Genomic DNA, 10,467 nt, shown 5'->3' on the forward strand with positions numbered 1-10,467 from the left:
TCCACAATCAATCCAATCGAAGTAACTAGATAGTGAAGTATGGTGGAAATGATCCAATGCACCAAGCTATAGATTGAGAAGGAATTCCACTGAACTTTTGGCCTGGGTTCTGTTCTCAAGCCTCCTAAGTATTTAAGAGTACAGATAGGAGCCCCTGGTGCCAAGCAGTAACAGTATAAAGCTATTAGACATATATATGACTTAGGCTTGTGATAATCTCAGGAAATGAATAAAAGAGCAGTGAAGCATAGAGGACAGCCAGAATTTTAACTAGGTACTCAGAGGATGAATAAGCTTAACTAGCTACTCCGGAGTCTGAAATCTCATGACCACTGTTCAAAGCCAGTCCAATCATGAAAATACAAGCGATTATCTAAAAAAAGAAAAAAAAAGAAGTGGCTGAAGTGGTAGACCACTATCCTTGGGCACAGAAACTGAGGAATAATTCCCAAGCATATCAAGCATCAAGAATGATGAATGAATGCATGAGCACATGCACGTGTGCCTTTGCATATTCGCATGTGCATGAACACACACACACACACACACACACACACAAACACACACACACACACACAAATGAGTATTTCAATGTGAAGTTCTTCATTTTTTACCTTTGCTGTACTTTATTTCCCTGTACTGGCTCACAAATTAACAAAATCAGCTAAGGATATATTTACATAAAATTCATCATGTTTCTCTAAAATCTACACTCTTTTTGGAAGCCTGCTTTTATTTGACCCAAAAGTAAATTAGTCAGGAAGTCAATTCATCACTCTCAAGTCTATAGTATTAGATGATTGCTTAAGTTCTTCCTAGCAATATGATTTTGTGAAATCCTGCATAAAGCAATATATTTCTTTCACTAGAAGTGAAGCCTCTTTCAAAAAATTAATAATAGGTTTTTCTCCTCTTGGCATGCATCTGTAGTTATATTATCTTCATATATTTCATGATCTGTGTATGACAAAGACTACCGTGAAAGTAAAAACACCCTTCTCAGCATTTTTATACCATTCATAGATATGAATGTGTTTAAATGTTACTGAAATTGCTTTGGAATAAATAATGTTCACCCTGACTATCTTGAGAAAATAGAATTGGTTTCTCAGCACTTTAGGTAAAAAAATCAGAGAAACAAACAAAATGAAAAGTTTGGAACAACTCAACACATACATTCAAATGAAACAAAACAAGACAGAAAACACAAATTAATTCAGTACTCAAGAACCTGCAGGAAATGCAAAGATTTTTTAAAAATCAGCTATGACAAGCTTATGAAAATCCTGACTACATGGGAGTGCACTGATGTGAGAACAGTGGCTAAAGCCTAGACTAGACAGAAAAAACTGTACAGAATACCATACACTTGTTATTCTAAATTCCAGGATGAATAACATAAAGTGGACTGAGGCCAAGGTCATACACAAGTAGGAAGCCAGTTTCTATCTGAAAAATTATCAGGATAATTTAGGGCTGGCACATGACAAAGTGGTAAGAACACTGAATTCAAACTGTAATATTAGGGGTATTAAAGAAAAAAGCTATGATTTTAAATAATTGGAAAAATTGTAACACTTCAGTATTTTAGTGGAGAAAAATCCATTTCAGAGATAGAATGAACCCACGTTCCAATGCTACTTTAGTGAAAATGTTTAGTGGTACTTCAGACAAAACAGAGTTACCTTATAAATGAGCATGGATGTGCATTAGGGTGATGGAAATACTCTACTTACACAGATGTAAATTAAATAGATTTTTTGGGTAGATTGTAGTTCTTGAACTAAGAGCCTGGGTGATGTCCCTGAGCTTTTTCTCTCAAAGCTACCACTCTATCACTTTGAGCCACAGTTCCTATTCTTATTTTCTGTTGGTTGTTTGGAGATAAGAGGCTTATGGACGTTTCTGCCGAGGATGGCTTTAAACCATGTTCATCAGATCTCAGCCTCCTGAGTAACCAGGATTCAAGGCATGAACCATCGATGTTTTTAATAATTTAGTAAATTTTATAGTTACAGAAGTTATAAATTATCATTGTAACCTGTGTAATATATGTATGTATGTATATATCAATACATATGGGTAGAAATAGTTTAACATATTTTTGTATCTACAGTATATATATGAAATCATCCTTCATTATAAAATAAAATGGAAACAAAAGTTAATGAGGAGCAAAACAAAGGGAATTTTTACAAGTTTATTTTTGTTGAATGAAATATGTATCAGTTTGGAAAAAAAGTCATCTCTACTTTAACAAAATGGATAATTGCTATTAATTCCAATCCATCTATTTGCCCATATTGTGCATCCTCACACATGAATGTCAAAATCAAACCACAATTTTTTGTCTGTATTTAACTCACCTGTTATAATTTAGGGGATAGATGAAGTAATCAAATAAAGATTAAAATAATAGAAAGTGAGGCTATGAGTTAGAGCTGAAAAAGATTTTAAATATGATAATAGCTAATTAAAATGTATATTTCTTACTTTTACTCTGTTGTTATGTCTCTCATTCCCACATTAGGAAAGTACATAGAAGGTTCTCACTAAATTTATATAAGTATTAAAAATATATTGAAAGAATATGGGCATCGTGTGGTTTTAGCTTATTGAGACATGTATGGGAGAGTGTGTTTTTGAGGACTTGCAATACCTTGTCATGTAGATGAAAGGAAGGATGTGCTTATTCAAGAAAACTAGCTAGAGGATTGCTCTCAGAAAGATAGTGATGAATTCTTCCAAAAGGTTACAGTAAAATCACATTCACAACCTTGTTCATTATTGCACTATTCACCACAGACAAGTTATGGAAACAGCCAAGATGCCTTTTGGCAGAGGGATGGTTGGAGAAATTGTGTCATATATACACAATTGGATTGCACCTATCCATTATGAGCACTGTTACATTATTTACAAAGAAAGTGATAGATCTAAAAATATGTTAAGTAAACGAAGTGAGAGCCAGACACACAAAGGACCCATGTTCTGTCACATATTTGGAAGCCAGACTTTTATGCAAGTTAAACAACAGTATTAACCAAAGTTTTCATTTTTCAGAGCAGTATTTAAAAGGTGTAATTTCTTATAAAATTGAACTTTTAATCTAACAAAATGAATACCAGGAAACTATCACTTTGAAGATGTGAAGGTAAGTCAAAGGGAAGGAATAAAGAGAGTTATGGAGGAAAAATGAAGACATAATATTCAATGCAAATAATATGAAACTAGAAAAAATTAAAGTGGGGTGAGGTTTGGAAGGGTAGGGAAAAGTTATGTAAAGATCCATTATACTTAAAAAGTAATTTATTGAATGGAAATTCCCGTTTACACCTAGTAAAGATAATTAAAATATGATTAAAAACAATGGAGATATTTGATCTTAAACTGTGTTGTCTTAAACCATGAGTCAATATAATAGTTTCTTCCTCAGGAATTTTCTTTGCAGGTATTTTCCTCATAGTGACAGAAAAGTGATCAATGCAATGAATATCAATACATCACATTGCACATATAAAATCACAGTAAAAATGTTAGAATTCATCATATGATAAAATAACAAGTAGAATTTGCCAAATGCTAATTGATTGTTTTTCCAAGTACTTTACATATGGTATATAATTTAATCCTCACAATAATTGCATAAAGTGGAACTCCTTACATTTTTAATTCTCAGATGATGATATTGAAGTCTTCAGAGTTGGAATTACTAGTACAGCATTGCACACACGGTGTTAGCCTGACGATCATCTCCCACTGTATCAATTAACCTCATTCTATTTTATGACTAAAATACCAGCACTTAGTCTACAAATTATAGGAAATTTCTCAGAATTATTGTTTTCACTTTCACAATATTTCACTTTATATTTGTTAGAAAATAGGGAACTGTAATATGAAAACTCAAAGTTCATAATCAATGCATACCTCCCTGGTGAAAGGAACTGCTCAAGTATAATATTCTTGATTTCTAGCTCAAAATAGTAGGAATCGTATTTTATCCCTTCACTCAACACTGCACTGCCTGGGGACACTATCTCTGTTTAACACTGTCTTACTGAAAGAATGACCTCCCCAATTCCTGATGGAAACATTTTGCAGGTCTTATGGACTAATCATTTCCACATTGTAGCTCAACTAAGTTGTTTACCATTCAAGTATTTTGATTGCTTTTTATACCCAACAATTTGAGAGAAAGGTACTACTTTAAAATGCTATTAAAGCAAGACTGATATTAAAATCACCTTTGGCCCCAGATAAATATTTTATCTTTCCTATACTCAAAAATGCACTCTGACCTATCATTAATGTTAGGAATGAGAGGATAAAAATCATAGACACCAAGACCTAAATATGAATTAAAGACTCTCCAACTTGTGAATACTATTGGTTTAAAAAGACATAAAGGGCTGGAAGGTGGCTTAGTGGTAGAGTGCTTGCCTTGGATGCATGAAGCCCTGGGTTCGATTCTTTAGCAGCACACAAGCATAAAGAAAAAAGCTGGAATTGACGCTGTGGCTCAAGTGGTAGAGCGCTAGACTGGAGCTGAAGAGCTGAGGGACAGTGCCCAGAGTCCAGGCCCCACTACTGTACCCCTCCCCCCCAAAATAAAGACATCAATACTACCAATTTTTTCTTCACAATTTCTTATGATACTGAAGATTCAATTATAAACTATTAACACTTGAAAATAACTCATTTTCATGGGAGTAGAACACAAAACACAAGATTAATCCTAATCATATTAAAAGACATTTATTTATACTACAAATTCACTCTTATAGCTACAAAGATTCTAAAAATAACTGAAGCACAGTGACACAAAAATTATTTAAATGCATCATCTACATTCAGAGGACTGTGCTAATAGAAAACAAAATTATACTAATAATTAGGTTACCCAATTCATTTGCATTCTTTTAATCTATTTCTTTTAGTTTCGTAAAAACTGGCTTTTCATAAAATGATCCATAAAAAAGCCTATATACCCATTTACATTTTCAGATCTTAACAATATTTATTTCAGAAATGTCTTTAGCTGTATTGTCAATGAACTAAAATATTACTAAAATATTTAAATAAAATATTACTAAAAAACTAATAATTAGGTTACCCAATTCACTTACATACTTTTATTCTATTTCTTTTAGTTTCATAAAAACTGGCTTTTCATAAAATGATCCATAAAAAAGCCTATATACCCACTTACATTTTCAGATCTTAACAATATTTATTTCAGGAATGTCTTTAGCTGTATAGTCAATGAACTAAAATATTACTAAAATATTTAAATGGTTTTCAGAAATTGCAAGACTCGCACTGGGATGTTATTTATATTGGAAAAGATATTCGAAAAGCCTTATTTGTTAAAGTTGTGATCGTTACTCCCACAAAAGAACTACTAATGAAGAAACATTTGTATGTACAAAACAACTTCAAATGCATCCACAATTTGGAGATGACACATGTTTTTGTTTTTTTTAAATATATATCTAACAAGCATAGCCACAATACTAATTTTCAGTAAATATGATGCGATATTCAAACCTTAAAAATACGGGGTTTATTATCTTAGTGTGAATAGATATGATATTACAAAGAAAGTTATTTTCAACAGACATCTGGAAAGAGTTTATCCACCTTGAGTTTCACAGAAAAAAACAGAGAGCAATACCTATTTGTTCAAGTTGGTCAAAATCAGTCCATGAATATTTCTTAAAAATATAACCAATTTAAGAAGTCAAACACATATTTTGTACTGACAGTCATCTTACAGCAATAAATTACTACCTAATTATATGTGTATCTTTTTGCCTAACATATATTAAGAACTGAAAATGATCTCTTTTATCTAACTTACGTTGTAAATGCTTTGATTATGATTATGTTATTAACAAATAAAATGTACAGAAGGGTGGTTCCACTGAAATGACAGAACAGATCACTGATAAATAAAAAAAACATTGCAACACAGTTCTTTTCAGCCTCACCCTGTTCATATTGGCAAGCAACATTGCAACAACACACACACACACACAAACACACACACACATAAACACACATGTGTGCACACGTACACACACATATACATGCATGCCAAATTCAGGGTTTATTGTACAAAAAGTTCAAATAAAATATTAGTGTTTAGGACAAATGATAATTTACCTTGTTACAAAATGATACATAATCCAGTCACCATTGAAGTTACATTTCATCTGCCCCTCCACATGTTACCACTTAATTTATTTTAGGTAATTCTTTAACTAATTCATTCCTTCTTTAGTTAAATACTAATACTAGATCTTGAACTCAGGGCCTAGCTCTGTCCCAGAATTTGTTATGTTTTTGTTTTAGTTTTCTCAAGTCTAGCATTTTTTTTCCTTGTACCACAGCTCCATTTCTAGCTTTTGCTGGTTACTTTCAAACCAGAATCTAATGGACTTTTTTCCTTGGTCTGGTTTCAAACCACAATCATCAGATTTCATCTTTCTGATTAGCTAGGAATAAAGACATGAGCCACCAGTGTGGATCCTACTTTTTCCTATACTTATCTATTGCACATACTTAGATAGCAATTTAATATTGAGAGTATAGAAGCAAGATCTATAGTGATTATATTTTTCTGTCAGAAATTCAAGTTAGTAATGTACCTTTCTTCTTAAGACCACACACAAAAAATAATTAATAAGAAATCTGATGATGATGATGATGATGATGATGATGTGTGTGTGTGTGTGTGTGTGTGTGTCTGTACTGTTGCAATATGTTTCACATATAAGCACTGTGCAGGGGTGTCCAGACATTCACAGTAATTGCGTGAATATCTGCCTTGAGCTACCATCTCATTGACAATGTCTAAGTGTCCACTCTAGGCTTCCCGATGAAGAGGGGTATACTCATCATCATCCCTAGTATTCATAGGAGAGGCCTTTTTGGAATGTAGTCTCCACACTGTAGTAAGCGGCAAGAAAAGCACTCTACCACTGAGCCATTTTCGAAGCCAAAGGATTAAGATTCTTGTTTGTAATTTGGTCAAAGCTATGTCTCTTTATGTATGCTACTAAAAATGTATTTACTAATTTCAAGTAAATACATAAATTCTATTTCCATCTCTTTTAACAAATAAAAAATAAAATTGTTTGCTTTGTAAATGGATCAGAAGAATGGAATTTTTGGCTAGCTAGGTCATTGCACATCTGTATCTCTCTTCCTCTCTCTCTTTCGTGATTCTCATAGACAATATGGTTGCTCCAAATTATGCTAATTTATTTTGCTTGTATATTTTTGGTTGCATCATTTCACTTTCTGCTCTATCATTTCCCAAATCAGCACACATAAACAGAACAACAGAAGTGGTTCTGTGGCTCATGTGGTAGAGCACTTGCCTTGATTTGAAGAGCTCAAGGACGGTGCCCAAACCCAGAGTACAGGCCCCACAACTAATTTTTTAAAAAAAGAATCTAAATCCTTGATAATTCTTGGAACAGATCTGACTGAAATCAGTTGAATCACACTTTTCCTGCACAATGAAAGGAAAGGTCCAGGCTAGGAAAGCAGCTAGAGAAGGCAGACAGATTGTATGTGTGACAAAACTTTGTGCAAAATGGTACAGAGGATTACTTACTAGAGATCCACTTGCACTGAAAGCATGATGCTGAACTATTGTTTGCTGATTCTGAACTATTGCTTTGATCATTATATTCTCCAAGAAGAAAAAATGAAATTTAATTGATATCAAAGGACTACTAATACATGTGGTCTCCTCATTAAGCATCTTCAATCATCAAAATCACCTGAAGACAATAGATAGGCCTACTTTTTTTTTTTTTTTTGGTCCGGTCTTGGGGCCTGAACTCTGGCCTGGGCATTGTCCCTCAGCTCTTCAGCTCAAGGTTAGCGCTCTACCACTTGAGCCACACCGCCACTTCCGACTTTTTTCTTTTTGCTTATGTGGTGCTGAGGAATCGAACCCAGGCCCTCTGGCATGCAAGGCAAGTGCTCTACCACTGAGCCACCTTCCCAGCCCAGGCCTACTTTTTTAGATGGAAACAAGTGTTTTTAAAAAAACAAGAATTTAGGTAGTCATACAAAGGACTTCTATTTTACTACTGAATTATACATTTTTTTCTAATGTTGGTTACCAATAAATAATGGATCTATTAGAAAGCTGTTAAAGCTCATATATTGAATAGTAATTTCTCTTACACTATATCTTGGTATTTCCCAAATCATTTATGTAGTAGGCTTTGTTTCTTATTTTCTCCTTCCTAGAATAAGCTGCACATGAAGACACCACTGGCCCTCATTTTCAGTCTGTGCATTTGAATACGGAGGAAAATCTTTCCTTTGCTCTCTATCAATTCACTACTCTCCAGTTAGAATTATTTAAAATAGTAAAAATGGAAAAAGAGAAAATAAATCATGGTGAAAAAACATGCAGAAAATTCACCGGATTTTTCTGACCATTTCAACCAATGTTAATTGTTGGGGAAATACATGGACACCTCATTCCCACTGGTATAAAAGTTTCTGGTTAGGCAATTCTGATAAAGACAAGGAACAAGATTAAAACGTGAGGAATGGTATCAATTGCAAGAAAATAATGGAGAAGATTCCATGCAAATTTCTTCTTTGGGATGCCAAAATTAATCGGCTTACTACAGTGCTGAGACTACTTTGCAAAAAGACCACTCATATGTATACTAGAAATGAGGTAAGTATATCCCTCTTCATCGGGAAGCCTAGAGTGGACATTTAGACATTGTCCATGAGTTGGTAGCTCAAGGCAGATATTCATGCAAGAATTCTGAATGGCTTGGCACCACTGCACAGTGAGTATATGTGGAATAATACCAGAATTGATTCTTTCGTACTTAATCATGATGCAGATACCAATCCCCAAACTAAGGGCCTCTTGACCCCCTTAAATATTGTTTCTTGGGATAGAAATAGCAAAGATACACTGTATCTCCTTCTGTTGAAACATGATATCAAACCGGGATTGAAGAACAACTTGGAAGAAATTGCATTTGATATTGCCAAAAGCACAAATATGTATCACTACCTATTTAAAGTTGTGGAAGGCTGTACAAATTGTTCTTCTATGTAGTAATGGTTTGGTTAAGTTTCTTAAATTTCAAAAGTGCCAGTCCATCCTTTGTGGCCCAACAAAATATTTTCATAATACAAAACAACAGCAATATCTTAATTTAAAAATTTATGGATTCCATAGTATTCTTCCACGTGAATTGCCTGACTTTGATGTCAAAATGTATTCAAGAGTTGTTTGTATGAATTTATAATGATTTCTGCAGAGTTTGTGATTTTTTTTAATTTTATCTTATCTGTTGAAAAGAATAGTATAGAAATTAAAGATATTCCTGGTGCTTGTCTGAAAAAAGTATCTATGTTTGTATAAAGTCCATAATCTATTTCATTGTCTTCTAGATATAATACTTTGAAGTCTACATTGTTTTATAAAATATAGGTTCATTAATAAATGTGTCCTTTCAGATTACATTCCATATAGGAAAAGTTTAAGATTCCTTTTTCCTAAGTCCTTATATTATTTTATTTCTTTGGGATAAAAAGATAATGTTATCTAATTTCAAGTTTTGTAAAGGTTATGCTATGTAAGGGCCTTTGAAAGTGAAGGTTTAATACACTGATGTCAAACTAACCTTTAATTCTATGAATTACAGGTTTTGTTACGCTTGTATTTTTGTAATCAACTTTTTCAAAACTGTTTTCCATTTCTTGCATTTTAAGAGTGAAAAATATGGAATAATTCACAAATTTTCATACCATCCCTGTGCAAGTGCTATGTTAATCTCTGTATTGTTGTAATTTGTGTAGACTTGCTCCTGAAGCATGGAGTATCCTCTTAATTTAAGTAGTTAACAATGTAACCTTTATACAGGCATATATCCTTGGTTGCCTATTTGTAACAAGGAACCTTTATTGTTCCTAAATATGCTATTGATCTTATTTCTATAAATTTCTATGTATAGTGGAAAAAATTTATATTGTTTGGTCGATTGCTCACATTTGCCATTTTTTGTCAATGACTATTTTGTCGTTTTCATTTTAAATTTGACCATATTTTGAAGCCTTTATAGCTAAGTCCAAAGGTAATGGCTTTTCAAGTACTTATTTATCAACTGAGTTAGCTTTGTGGAGCTAATGGATTCAAAGTAAGCCTTGCTTAAAAGCTACTTCTAAACTTTGCAGGTTAAAATTTCCTAAATGAGGTCTCAGTGGTACAAATGTCTTTCTGACCCTTTACCCTTCTTCCATGTAGGAACAGACCAACCAGAATATCTTACCCTGACAGCATAGATTGTCTTACTGGAACAAAACTAATCTTAGTTACAAGGGTTCATAGAGAGATGAACACTTCAGACCTAATTGTTCAGAATAGAAGGTATTTTATCAAAATATAATTGTTAATTATTCCTATTATTT

General features: G+C 33.2%; 1 pseudogene; it reads right to left on the minus strand.

Annotated features, from left to right (window-relative positions):
- Positions 1-9,775: 9,775 nt before the first annotated feature.
- On the minus strand, positions 9,776-9,875 carry LOC138821710 (U6 spliceosomal RNA; annotated as a pseudogene).
- Between the last annotated feature and the right edge of the window lie 592 nt (positions 9,876-10,467).

This window comes from Dipodomys merriami, unplaced genomic scaffold (genome assembly GCF_024711535.1).
Source record: "Dipodomys merriami isolate MVZ:Mamm:240054 unplaced genomic scaffold, mDipMer1.0.p SCAF_93, whole genome shotgun sequence".
Taxonomy (NCBI): Eukaryota; Metazoa; Chordata; class Mammalia; order Rodentia; family Heteromyidae; genus Dipodomys; species Dipodomys merriami.